The sequence below is a fragment of the Onychomys torridus genome, chromosome 1, assembly GCF_903995425.1.
Source record: "Onychomys torridus chromosome 1, mOncTor1.1, whole genome shotgun sequence".
NCBI classification, from domain to species: domain Eukaryota; kingdom Metazoa; phylum Chordata; class Mammalia; order Rodentia; family Cricetidae; genus Onychomys; species Onychomys torridus.
The window spans coordinates 127170021-127184715 of NC_050443.1; the positions used below are offsets into that span (position 1 = coordinate 127170021).

Below are 14695 nucleotides of genomic sequence, written 5' to 3' on the forward strand. Positions count from 1 at the left end.
AAAAAAAAAAATTATTGTATATCTATGTGTGGACATGTACACATGAGTTCAAGTGCATGCAGAGTCTAGAGGGGGCATTAGCTTCTCCAGCACTAGCGTTATAGGCAGCTGTGAGCCACTGAGTGGGAACCAGCTCTGCAGGGCAGAGTATACCCTCAAGCTCGTAGCCACTCCCCTTTTTAAAGGAAAATCCTTACTATCTCTTGTTCAGTGTTTCCAGATGGGTTCATTTCTACATGCAATTACCATCAACATTAAATCTATCAACTGATCAGTTTAAATCTAAACAGTCAGGTTTGGTGGCACACACCTACAACCCTAGAATTCAGAAGGCTAAGGTAGGAGATTGTGGGTTCAAGGACAGACAGCCTGGGCTACATATTAAGACCCTGTCTCAAAGAATACACAAAAACAAAATAAATGTATCTGACAAACCTGGTTGGGGAGGGCCCTCCTTTAAGTAAACCCAATGCCTAAATAAATGAATGAATGAATGAATGAATGAATAAATAAATAAATAAATACATACATACATACATAAATCAGCCAGCCAGCCAGCCAGCCAGCCAGCCCGCCCTATGAACCTGCCAGCTGTCTGCCTGTTCATTTCTACTTATACTCCCCACCCAGTGGAAAATTCTACCCTGCCAATTTGCATGCATAGCATCTGTTCCGATAGAGAAGAGAGATAACCAGCAGTTTCCAACAATATTGTATGAGGTTTCTAACTTACAAAAACCACATGTCATTCCTACTCATATCTACCCTACAGAGAAGTGGACTCTAGAATGGTGATCTTAATCCTCCAAAAGAGTGAAATGTAAGAGCCATCAAACTAGTGTAAGTTGTTGGAATAAGCAGGGACAGACACTGGGGTAAATGAAGATCATTCCAGAAGACTTTGTCATCTTTTTAGGGGATGAGGTGGGAAGATGAGGGTGGGGTGGGGGCAAGTATTCTGGAGAGAAGGAACTAGGCAGATTCCAAATGCCTTTACATATCTAAATGATACACTCTGTATAGTAAGGAATCACTAAAGGGTGTGACACTCTCATATATAAGTGTTTTTGGGGGGAGCTATTTTGTTTGGAGACAGTCTCACTATGCATCCTTTGAGAGTGCTGGGTTCACAACCATGTGCATTACACCCAGCTTTCACACATGTTTTAAAAAGAACTCAGATCTTGGCTGGGCATGGTGGCACATGCCTTTAATCCTAGTACTCAGGAGGCAGAGGCAGGCCAGCCTGTTCTACAAAGCGAGTTTCAGGACAGCCAGAGCTATCCAGAGAAACCCTATCTCAAAAACACAAAACAAACAAACAAAAAGTGAAAAAAAAAGAACTCAGGGGCTGGAGAGATGGCTCAGAGGTTAAGAGCACCGTCTGCTCTTCCAGACGTCCTGAGTCAATTCCCAGCAACCACATCTGGCACCCTCTTCTGGCACACAGGCAGAACACTGTATACATAATAAATAAATACATAAATACATAAATAAATAAATCTTTAAAAAAAAAAAAAAAAGAACTCAGATCCTTACTAAATTTTAAAGCTCCTGCATAAAGTCAGGCATGATGGGCTGGAAAGATGGCTCAGTGGTTAAGAGCACCAGCTACTCTTCCAAAGGTCCCAGGTTCAATTCCTAGCACCCACATGGTGGTTCACAACCATCTGTAATGGGATCTGATTCCTTCTTCTGGCACGCATGAAATCAGAGCACTCATACACATAAATAAAGTCAGGGATGATGGTACATAACTAGAATCCCAGTACAAAACAGAAAAAAAAAAAAATCACCACCTCAGCAAGACTGAACAGAGACAACTTGGAATCTTCTGATTGGATGCTAAAAACTAGAGAAATAATAGTCAAAGATAACCAAGGAAATGGAAGTAGTGGTGATACACGTGTAATGCGGGTACTTGGAAAGCAGAGACAGGAAGATCACTGTAAGTTTGAGGCCAATCAGGATGACACAGTGTGACCTTGTCTAAAAGGAAAAAGGAAAGGAAGGAAAAGAAAAAAGAAAAGTGAAGGACTCAATGTCATGTGTGAACACAAGAGGTAGCTTATAGTGAAAGGCCCCCCGTCTCAGTAACTTAGCCTAAGAAACGGCCTTGAGAAAGATAATTGGGAAAGTAACCTTGAGTCAAGGCAGGAGATATCGAACACCGGTCTTGGGAGGAACAAACCTTGAGTCAGAACAAGATATCTATAATTGGCTACCTGGCCTTGGAGAACAGACAGCTGCACATTCCTGAAAATTAAAGATAGCCCCCAAGTTCACCCTGGCCTTATTTGAATTAACCAATGGGGACCCTGTAACTATGCTTCTCGCTTCTGTAACCATGCTTCTGCCCCCAGGACTCTATAAGAAGTCCCCCTTCCCCTAGGAAGGCGCGCAAGTCCTCCGAGAGACTTGTCGCCCCAGGTACCTGTGTATTCAAATAAACCCTCTTGCTGTTTGCATCTGATCCGTGGTCTCGGTGGTTCATATTCTTCCTTATTTGTTTATATTCTGTCTCTTTCAAGGTTTAAAAGAGGATCTTACTGTGCCTCTCAATTAGTCTGAAACTTGATGTAGTTTGGAAATCAGTATGTAATCAAGGCTAGATTCAAACTGGTGATGCTTCTGCTTCAGACTCTCAAGTGCTGGGATTACAGGCATGTGCTATGACCACTGGCTTATATGGTGCTGGAGACTGAACACAGACAGAGCTCTGTGCATCCTAGCCAAGCATTTTATCAACTGAGCTATGTCCCCAGACCTAATGCCCTCTTCATGAGTCAAGAACACATGCAGGATGTCACATTTTGTCATTATCAGTCCTTTAACTTGCAGAAGATAGCAGCTTCTCAGACTACTGGCTTTACGATCTTGAATGAGTGTGTGTGTGGTGTTGGTTTGTATTAAGTATGCAAGTTCAAGATACACCTCCTATTTGTAAGCATGTGGGGACTAGAAGCAGACATCACTTATCTTCCTCTGCTGTTCGCCACTATCCCCCCGGCCCCACCAGCCTGGAGCTTGCTACTTTGGCTAGACTGGCGGGCCAATGAACCCCAGGATCTGCTTGTCTCTAAAGATCCCTCCTGTAGTGCTGGGGTTACAAACATGTGTACCATACCTAGCTTTTACATGAGTGCTGGGGATCTGAATTCAAGTCCCTGTGCTTGTACCCACCAAGTCACCTTGCCAGCCTCTGATTGACAGTTTTAAGGAATACCAATTAAAGATATTTTACAGGCAGGTGGCGGTGGTGCACACCTTTAATCCCAGCACTAGGGAGGCAGAGCCAGGTAGATCTCTGTGAGTTCGAGGCCAGCCTGGTCTACAGAGCGAGATCCAGGACAGGCACCAAGACAACACAGAGAAACCCTGTCTTGAAAACAAAACAAAACAAACAAACAAAATGTTTACAGAATGTCTTCCAATTTGGGTCTGACATACTTTTCTTTCTGTCAGACTGGAATGATGGATTTAGATTAAGAATGCCACCAAGATAAAGGGTCATCATAACCTCTGAAGGAATAGTACCAGTGTGACTTGCTTTACAAAGTTTCTCCAGGACAGTTCTGCTCCCAATCCAAGTCACTAACAGGTGAGTGTGGAGGTCAGAGAACAACTTGCAGGAATCGGTTCTCTGTTCCCATCACATGGGTTCTGGGGACATAACTAGGACACTGGGCTTGGCAGTAAGTACCTTTACCTGCTAAGCCAGTAGTTCTCAACCTGTGAGTCAAGATCCCTTTGAGAGTTGAAGGACCTTTTCACAAGGGTCCCCTAACTCCATCGGGAAAACACAGAGATTTACATTATGATTCATAACAGTAGCAAAATTACAGTTCTGAAGTAGCAATGAAAACAACTTTATGTTGGGGTCACCACAGCATGAGGAACTGTATTAAAGGGCTGCAGTACAAGGAAGCATGAGAACCACTGTGCTAAGCCATCTCACCAACCCAGGTTTTTCTTAAACACTGTATTACTTTTCAGTTGTAGAGGGGGATTCCTTTAACCCCAGCATTCAGGAGGCAGAGAAAGGTGGAACTCTGAGTTCAAGGCCAGCCTGGTCTTCAAAGAGTTTTAGGATAGCCAGGGCTACAAAGAAAAACCGTCTCAAAAAAAAACAAAAAACAAAAAACAAAAACCTTCCCCCACAAAAATATGTATGCACATGCATACTACTTTTACTTATGTGTTTTATGTATGTGAGTTTGCGTGTGCCAGGCATCTAAGTTAGTTCTCTTCTTCTGCTATGTGGGCCCCAGGTATGGAATTCAGGTCATTAAGCTTTGTGGCAAGCACCTTCACTGATCTATCTTGCCAGCCATAAACTGGAAGGTTGACTTTTTTATTTATTATTTTATTTATTAAGCTAACATTAACTATTGTATTTTTTGTTTGTTTGCATGATTTTTTGAAACAGGGTTTTTTTCTGTGTAGCCCTGACTGTCCTGGAATTTGCTCTGTAGACCAGCCTGGGATCATACTCAAACAGAGATCCATCTGCCTATGCCTCCCTAAAATTGTGTACCACTACACATGACACTTAACTATTGTAAAAAATAGACCAATTGGTAATATGTTTTAGTTCTTTAGACCCAATAAACACAAATATAATACTCGAATAAATCTATTGTTTGTTAGTAGATATAAATGGTAACCTGATAACTTAGGGTTAAGACAGTCTTACAGGACTTGGTAGAGTGCTTGCATAGCATATGCAAGACTACAGGTTTAACTGTTAATACTACAAAAAAACAAAAACAAAACAAAAAGAAAAGAAAGGAAAGAAGGAGAAGGATAGAAAGATATGGGAAAAGAAAATGATGTATTTTCCCAACTCTGAAGGCTGGAGTAAGTATCAAAGACAAAAGCTCAGGCTGGGCAGAGATCAGTCATTGTCTGGTAATTCTCTCTGATTCACAGACAGAAATTCCCCACTATGTTCTCACATGGTGGAAGGTGCACACAAGCTCTCTGGACCTCCATTGTAAAACCACTAATCCCAACCATATGGCTTCAAGATCTCCCAAAGGCCACCTTAGTGGCGATGTTTCAGCAGATGAATTTGGAATGATGAAGTGAGAGAGGTACATGCCATGACCTACTGCATTGAAGGAAGAACATTACTGGCAGAGTTAACCGCAAATATCCCAAGACAGGTGAGTATTTCCTAAGAACAAAAAGGCTAATGGAGCTGATGCAGCTGAACAGAGTATCCAATGGGGTGATGTATACTATATTATAGGATATAATAAGCCATAAAGACTTTGGCTTGATTCTGAATATGACACGAAGCCATTGAAGCACTTTATCCAGGAAAGACATGATCCAACTGAACATTTTCACAAGTTTATACCAGCTGCCACAGGAGAAAAGAACAATCAGGAAGAAACAATAGTTACCCAAGAGTAATGAGTTTGCTTGTAGCTTACAGCAGCCTTGATCATGTTAATAACAAATCAGGTTGAGAGACTTGGTCAGATTCTGGATATATTCTGAAAGTAGACTCAATGCTGATGAAAAAACAAAACAAAAAAGAATGGCTACATTTTTTTAAACTTAGGTAAATGATGGACAGGGCTGAAAAGCCATTATTGAGGTAGAGAAGACAGTGAAAAGAACATCATAAAGGAAGGATCAGGAATTCAGCTTAAGACACAGTAAGTTTGGAATGTCTATCAGACATGAAGACTGAAGAAAAAGACCTGAAAGACATTAATTAACAAGTGGTATATTAAACCATAAGATGGGCTAGCATAAACAGAAAAGTTCTGTGAAGTGGAACTGGAGCATCTGTTTATAAGTGAGGAACATTAAAATAAATGAATGAATGAATGAATGAATAAGGGGACTGGAGAGATGGATCGGTAGTAAGAGCTCCAGGGTAAGTTCCTAGTACCCACATGGCATCTCACAACTGTCTGTAACTACAGTTTCAGGGGATCTGATGCTGTCTTCAGATCTCTGAAGGGAGTAGACATGCATGTAATACACAGATGTACATGCAGGCAAAATATCTATGCAAATAAAAAAAAATTTTTTTTTTTGAGATAGGGTCTATTATGTAGTTCTAACTGGAACTCACTATGTAGACCAGGCTGGCCTCAAACTCACAGAGATCCATCTGCCTCTAACTCCAAGTGCTGGGATTAAAGTTGGGTGCTAGCATAAAATATTTTTTTTTAATTAATAAAAGAACTAAAGTTGGACATGGTGGCACACGCCTTTAATACTAGCACTCAGGAATCAGAGGCAGGTGGATCTCTGTGAGTATGAGGCCAGTGTGGTCTACATAATGAGACCCTGTCTTTATAAAAAAGTGTTTTACCAGAGTATGGTAGTGTATGCGCCTATAATCCTAGCAATTAGGAGGATCAGGAGTTCAAGACCAGCTTTTAGTTGGAAAGCTAGCCTGAGCTAAGAGACCCACCCCGCTGTCTCAACCACCCTAAAACCAAAGTTATATCCCATAAACTATATAAAACAAACTAGAAAAGGAGTCAGAAGAGGAATCGTGAGAGAATCTGTGGTGTCATGGAAAACAAACCTAAAACATGTCAAGAAGAGGGTGATTGATTATGCTCTTGAGAGGGCATGTAAGAATGATGACTAAGAGTGACTGCTGGATTCCACAATGTGGAAAATGGCCAGTTAACTTGACCAGAAGTCAGTGAAACAAAAAAACAAAACAAAACAAAAAACACCTAGCTTAGGAACTATGTAACCCAAACTAAGATTTTTAATTTTAACTGATCCTGAATTTAAGAAGTGACTGAACCATTTTTAGCACAAGTTGTTTCAAATTCTAAACAGAAGCAGTATATATGTGTATGAGAATGAGAACTGAGCCTTAAATTCCTTGACTCTAGACCACCTACCAACTTCACTGTTGCTAACCTTGGGTACATAGTTTAATTTCTCTAGGTCTGTGTCCCAACCTGGGGTGTGTGTGTGTGTGTGTGTGTGTGTGTGTGTGTGTGTGTGTGTGTGTGTTATTGTTACCCGACTCACAAATAAACATAACACAAATCTTTCTTCTATTGAATATAGCCTCCAAACAGATAGCCTATGCTGTATATCTTCCTATCTCCCAGAGTTCCTTTCAAGCTGGGCAGTGGTGGCAACACTTGGGAGGCAGAGTCAGGCAGATCTATGTGAGTTCGCCAGAATACCCTTCCATTTACCCCGAAGGGCATGCTGCCAATGAGGAGTAGGTCAAGTGCCAACATGTACTCTTCCTGGTTATGTTATGAAGATGTGTAAGTCAGTTAATTTAAGAAAAGAGGTAAGGCTATTCATTGAAATCATCATCATCACCATCACCATCTACCACAAGATGATCTACCTGCTAATGATTAACTTTCCGTAATCGAAAATCTTACAGAGCAGTTAAAGAAGCTCTTTCTGAGCCACATGTGGTAGCACATACCTTTATCCCAGCACTTGAGAGACAAGAGACAGGTGGATATCTATGAGTTCGAAGCCAGCCTGGTCTACATAGAGTTTAGGACAGTCAGGGGATACATAGTGAGATCCTGTCTCCAACAACAGAGGTTCTCTCTGGAGCTGCAACAGGAGAGTCACATGTCTTCCATAAGTCACAAATACACAATAAAAAAGATTTCCACGGGCTATGGTGGTGCATGCCTTTAATCCCAGCACTCGAGAAGCATAGCCAGGCAGATCTCTGTGAGTTCGAGGCCAGCCTGGTCTACAAAGAGAGCTCCAGAACAGGCACCAAAACTATACAGAAAAAACTTGCCACAAAAAAACCAAACCAAACCAAACAAACAAACAAACAAAAAACAACTTAAAAAAAAAAAAAAAAGACAGATTTCCACGATGCAATTATGAACAATAGTGTTATAGCTTAAACTGAGTTAGCACGGTCATATCTTTCAAAACATCTACAATAACCCATAATCTAAAACAACTGTAGAATTATACTTAATAATTGTTATAAATGAACTAGAATAAAATCAAGGCAAGCCAGGTGGTGGTGGTGCACGCCTTTAATCCCAGCACTTGGGAAGCAGAGGCAGGCAGATCTCCATGAGTTCCATGCCAGCCTGGTCTACAAAGCGAATTCCAGGACAGCCAGGACTGTTACAGAGAAACCCTGTCTCTAAAAAACAAAACGAAAAAAAAAAAAAAAAAAAAAAAAAAAAAAAGGAAAGCAACACCTTTTCTTTCTTTTCTTGAAGTAAGGTCTCATTATGTAGCCCTGGATGTTCTGGAACTCACAAAAGTCCACCTATCTTTGCCTCCAAGTGCTGGGATTAAAGATGTGTGGCATCACATCACACTTGGCCAAAAAGTTATTTAAAAACAAAAAAGGTTTTTTTTGTTTTTTTTAAATTTTCTTTTTGGAGTACTGGGAATTGAACCTACAGCTTAGCACATCCCAGGCAAACACTCTGTCCTTTATGTTTTAAAAGTTTAGAAGGCTAAACTCATCATTAACCATAAAGCTGAACACAACACTGGGTACACGTGATTACTACACATACTCACTAACATAAAACTTACTTGGAACCAATGTAATTCTGCCAAGAACTAGGAAATGGTCAATAGACTATAACTACTTTAAAAGAGAAGTGTCTTGGCAAACAAAACTGATAAACTTAACTTTCTCTTTTCCTCTAATGATATGTCACTAATTCCTTCATTACCAAACTTCACTTCAAAAGCTCTTGCAACACTCACCTGAGTAGACAGGTGACTGGCATATCATGAGGAACATTTCCTCACAGCTGAATTAACAAAAGCAACACTATTCCTGCTATGGTTTTCAGACCATCTCTAAAATACTAAAAAGCGAAAAAAGGGTTCAATACAAAAGCAGCGCAAAGAATAAATGAACAATAAAAAAATAAAAACACTGAAAGTCTTACCCTAAACTTTGTAAATAACCACCTGGAGATTAAAGTTAGAGTTAAGGTGCATCCATTAAATTTATGTTGGCAAGTACTTTTATATGTTAAATCACTTAGGAACTTGGCTTCAATAGAAAACAGCTTTCAAAGAGACCTTTTCTTTCCCAGGAATAATAAAAAATAATAAAGTCAGTAGGTGTTTGTAGACTATTCTGACATGACCATTCTTGATTTCTCTTACACATGTCTGCTGTAACAAGCATTTTATAATGTATCCTAACTATATTTACTATGGCCAGAATGATACAGAAAATATTTAAGCATACTGATGTAGCATGAATCTTAAACGTACTCGTTAATAAAACTCAAACCCGAGACCAATTATTGGGGTGAATGCTGGAAGATCAGAGACACAGAACAAGCCACAGCTATCTCACCTTGTTAGTTCCTCAGGTGATCCTTTTTCCTCAGGCTGGAAGCTTCTGAGTCCTCCTCCACATGAATCTCAGCTGCACTGTGTTGCTCCAAAGCCTGAACGCTTATCCGGCCAAATGTTTAACAAACTAAATGCTTAACTCCTTTAGTTCCTGGTCGTCATGCCTTATATACCTTTCTCTTTCTGCCCCCACTGCCTGGGATTAAAGGTTGGGTTTCTGGGGTTATAGGCGTGGGTCACCATGCTTAGCTGTTTCTAAAGTGGCCTTGAACTCAAGAGATCCAGCTAGCTCTGCCTCCCAAGTGCTGGGATTAAAGGAGTGCACTACCACCACCCAACTTCTGTTATGGCTTACTCTTCCATTGTCTAGCCACCATTTTTGGCTTTGTTCTAGTGGCTATCTGTTCTCTGACCTCAGATATGTTTATTTCGGGGAACACACAATATTTCAGGGAACATAATACCCACCACATACTGATATTATGCCAAGCCTCCTAAGAAAGAAGTTGCACCCCTCCTTGTTGTTTTGTTTGTTTGTTTTGGTTTTTGAGGTAGGGTCTCTGTATTTAGCTTTGGCAGACTAGGGTTTGATCAGGTTAACCTTGAACGCACAGAGAATTGCTTGTCTCTGCCTTCTAAGTGCTGGGATTAAAGACAAAACCACTATGTCTAGCTGTTAAATTTTTTTTTTTTTTTTTTTTTTTTGGTTGGGCCATGGGGGCGCACACCTTTGATCCCAGCATTTGGGAGGCAGAGCAGGCAGATCTCTGTGAGTTCGAGGCCAGCCTGGTCTACAGAGTGAGATCCAGGCTAGGCACCAAAACTACACAGAGAAACCCTGTCTCGGGAAATAATAATAATAAACTGGTTTTTTTTTTGTTGTTGTTGTTGTTGTTGTTTTTAATGGTTGGGGAGAGGGCTGAAGAAATGGATCAGTGGTTAAGAGCACATAAACACATATTGCTTTTGAGAACTGGAGTTCAGTTCCCAGCACTCACACTGGATGGTTCACAACCACATGTAATTCTAGTTACAGGTGGATCTGACACCTCTGGCCTCTATGGGAACCTGTTCTTGTATATACATACCTACACACATACACATATTAAAATTTTAAAATATGTATTTACAAAAGTAGCTGGGTCACTTGGGAGTAAGAGGTCACTTGTGAGTTGGAGGACAGCCTGATCTACAGAGAGTTCCAGGACAGTCAGGGCTGTTACACAGAGAAACCCCCACTTGAAAAACAACAACAAAACAAAAACAAAAACTAAACGGCTGGGAATACATAGCTCACTGGTGGACTGTGTGTCTAGCCAGCTCCTGCATTCACACCTTGGTAGTATTGGAAAAACAACAATAATAATTTTCTTTTATTGTTTAGGAAGATTGGGATTTTTTTCACTTGTGATTCAACTATTATTCTATGTGTAGATAATTTGTAACTTGCAGATGCATCAAGTACTAGAAATTGTTAATAAAAATCAGGTTTGAAGTAGTTTGCTTTTAAAGACACAAAGCAAATGCATCTAGTTCACACTGCTGATTTGTATTTTATCCCTTCAGACTAATCTCTATTATTTACTAACATTCACTTATGGGCAAAGCCCTTTCTATGTGCTTAATTTTCATACCAACTACTAATTTTAATGGTGTGTAAACTAAGACACAGGACTTGTACAAGAACAACAGTTATTAAGAGGTAAACCCAAGGGTGGGGGTGGCCCACGCCTTTAGCCTCAGCACTCCAGAGGCAGGTGAATCTCTGTGAGCTTGAGGCCAGCCTAGTCTACAGAGCCAAGCTCCAGGACAGCCAAAGATGTTACACAGAAAAATCCTGCCTCAAAAAACAACACACAAACAAACAAAGGTTAAAACAAATTTTTTTCAACTGCCCAAGCTATTATTTGAGCTAATTTCATAAAGAGAAATGTAGCTTTATTTTGACATCATGATTTTCAGAAAAGTAGTTTCTAGCAAATTGTGAAATTTCAATTATTAGCTATTAAAAACATTTTAAATTTAGACATAGGGCTGGAGAGATGATAGGTCATCAGTTAAGAACACTGGATGCCTTTTGAGAGGGCCCGGGTTCTAGTCCCAGAACCCACATGATTTCATAATTGTAACTCCAATTCCAGCCACCCTTTTCTGACTTCTAAGGATGCCAGACATACATATGGTACAGACATATAGGCAAGCAAAACACTCATACACATAAAATAAAATAAATTCAGACAATATAGGTATTGGGCAATTCTCACTGCAAAAAGAACATTACATATTTCTGTCTCTTTTACCTCAACCTCAAATGTCTGCCTCTGAAACTCAGTCTCCTTCAAAGGCAGAAATCTGGGAAGGCATCCAAGCCCCTCACCTTTTCTAAGAGTACTAGCAGGATCAGAGAACATTGTTTCTCATTTCCACCTATAACCAGAAACCACTATTTCTAAACTTCATTACAGTTTTCTCCTTCTACCATGTGGGTCCAAGGGTTCTAACTCAGGGTGTTAGGCTTAACAGCAAATGTCCTATCCACTGGGCCATCTTGATAGCCCCATAAGATAGACATTTATATTCAAGTAGTCACTTGACCAACAATCTGGCACCGGGACCCCTGAAATTATTACTGCTTTCTGGATATCAGTAAACAAGCAATACTGAATATCAGTATTGGCAATGAGCAGGAGTTTATGACAGGACATTCATTTAGTGTGTATTTCAGGTGTTCCTTTCCAGCTTGTAAACCTGATGATTCATTCAACAGAAACTTATTGAGTACTTTTGTAGTTACAGCAGACAGACATTATTTTAAGTGCCAGTAGTGGGCTAGGAGTGTCTCTGTAGTAATGTGTGTGCTAGCAGCAACATGGGCCTAGGTTCCATCTATAGCACCACAAAATAGACCAGGGAAAAGAGAAAAAAACTCACTAAGTGTCAATAGCGACAAAATGTCTACAGTTGATATCACAAATAGCAATTCTATACTAAATTAAGAAAAATGGGTAATATTGGGGGATTTATACTATTAGGAAAGTGCAATGCAAACCCATCTACTCAGAATACCATTTCAAGATATAAATTTCACTGTTTACAAAAATGACTCATTTTAGCATCTTTCCCATTACCATAAAGAGCTTTGTTAAAAGCCGAGTGGTGGCAGCACGTCTTTAATCCCAGCACTTGGGAGGCACAGGCAGGCGGATCTCTTTTGAGTTCCAGGCCAGCCTGGTCTACAGAGTGAGTTCCAGGATAGCCAGGGCTGTTACACAGAGAAACCCTGTCTTGAAAGACCAAAAAGATAAAACAAAAACAACAACAAAAGCAAGATAACTTGGCATAGAGGCTGAGATAGAAAAATGAGCACAAATTCAAGGCCTGCTGGGATATGTAATGAGTTCCAGAAGGAGACTTGTTTAAAAAAAAAAAAAAAAAAAGAGCTGGGCAATGCCTTTAATCCCAGCACTTGGCAGGCTGAGCCAGGCAGATCTCTGTTGAGTTCGAGGCTAGCCTGGGATACACAGTGAGTTCCAGGAAAGGTGCAAAGCTACACAGAGAAACCCTGTCTCAAACAAACAAACAAAAACCAACAACAACAACAAAAAACCACTCAGGTAATAATAAGATTGTGACAATATGACGTGAGCAAATTATATAAAAAACATAAGCTAAACAGAAATACTTGTTTTAACAATATTTGTATTGTTAATATAAAAGTCACTTAGTGGCAGTATATACTTGCATTTTTCTGATGCACCAAGGAAGCCAATCGATGACAATGCACTAAAAGAATAAAAATGTGGATTCTTGCTAGGTGTGGTGACCTGCACATAGTCCCAGTGGAGGCTGAGGCAGAATCATCTTGCATTCAGGGCCAGTCTGAGCCACTTTTGTCTTAAAATTTTTTTTCACCATTTGATCATAATCAGGACTAAAATTTTAATTCCCTGGCTGCTAGCTAGAATGATTCCTCAGTACTTAAGTTCTGATCTTGAGCACAAATGGCCAACTTCTAAAACCTAGATTTTTATCAGAAATTTGGAAATTAAGAATAGGAAGAGGCCAACATAACAATAAGTAGTGATGTAATTAAAGCCAAGGGACCAAGTTGCTAAGTTATAGAAAGCCACTGTTCATTTGGAAGTTAGCCCAGAACACAAAAAATTGGAGGAGAAATGCTGGCGTTTAAACAGAACCAGGGTTCTAAATATGCTGCCTCATTCCTTTATCTGCAGAAGCTTCCTCCCATACCGTTTACCCAAATGGCTATCACCACCCTGGAGAATCCCGCAGGGCAACAAAGGTCTCAGACAGGTGGAAAGCCAGTATTAGGAAACAAGAGAATATATTTGATACTAAGATCAGGAATATTGTGTTCATTTGAAAGACCAACGCAAGAGTACGTTGGAGATAACAAAGCATTTTTTAAACCTCTCAAAATTCTTCCTTTGACAAATCGCATTTTTCCACCAAAGACTCCGTTCCTTTAAGAACCACCACCTGCCAGCGGGCTTATTTTTCAAGAAGGCATCTGCACTGCAGATCTCTGCACAGGGGAGCTTGCTTGTCAGCTCCCACCAGCAGGCAGACGTGGATACAATAGAAACTAAAGGAGGCCGGCAGGTCCCTCCCGGTCTTTTCAGACAAGAGAGAAGGGGGTCCAACCAGCCCAGGCTTTGTCTGGGATTTCTCCTCTTTCCCCTGCAGTAAACGTTCCCTTTTGTTACACTGCTATCGAGAATAGGGCATCGAAAACATGAAATCAAAACATGGTGATGGCTTGGCATAACTATGTATTATCTTCTAGAATATAGCAACTGATTGCATGTCCCCCACCCCCACGGTGCGCTTGTGAAGAGCCGGCTGTATTGCAGATGCAGCCAAGGATCCATCTTGGACTATCGGCAGCTCCCTCCCAAATCTTCCTGTGCTATTCTCTCATCACGCCTCCTCTACCTCAGATAAATCTGGCATTCAGTTTAACCCAAAACAGTAATGGAACTTCCTGATCCCGGCCAAAAAAAAAAAAAAAAATGTATTTTGGAGGACTACCACCCATGTGAGATCGTGTCAACACCTGTCTGCAAACCTGCAACGCCATCCCTCCCACCACCACTCTCAAAATCCCAACATCATTTCTCCTACGACCCACCTGTCACAATGCCCTCTAGCCAGCTAATCCTCCACTAAGCCAGCCGCCCCCCGCCCCCGCCCCGCGCCCCGTTCCACCCCAGGGCTCTCGGGCCTCCCGGCCACGATCCATTCGGTTCACCTAGCCTTCCTCCGTTTTCAGCCCACGACCGTGTCCTCAGCGGCAGGCAGTCGGCACCAACGCCCACTCTCTAGACCACCTCCCCGCCCCCAACCTGTTTCC

At 40.9% G+C, this 14695-nt stretch overlaps 1 protein-coding gene across 4 annotated transcripts in view; it reads right to left on the minus strand.

The window, feature by feature from the left end:
* The window catches only part of Rtn3 (reticulon 3), a 58304-nt gene that overhangs the window by 43140 nt on the left and 469 nt on the right, over positions 1-14695 (minus strand). The window lies entirely within an intron of this gene.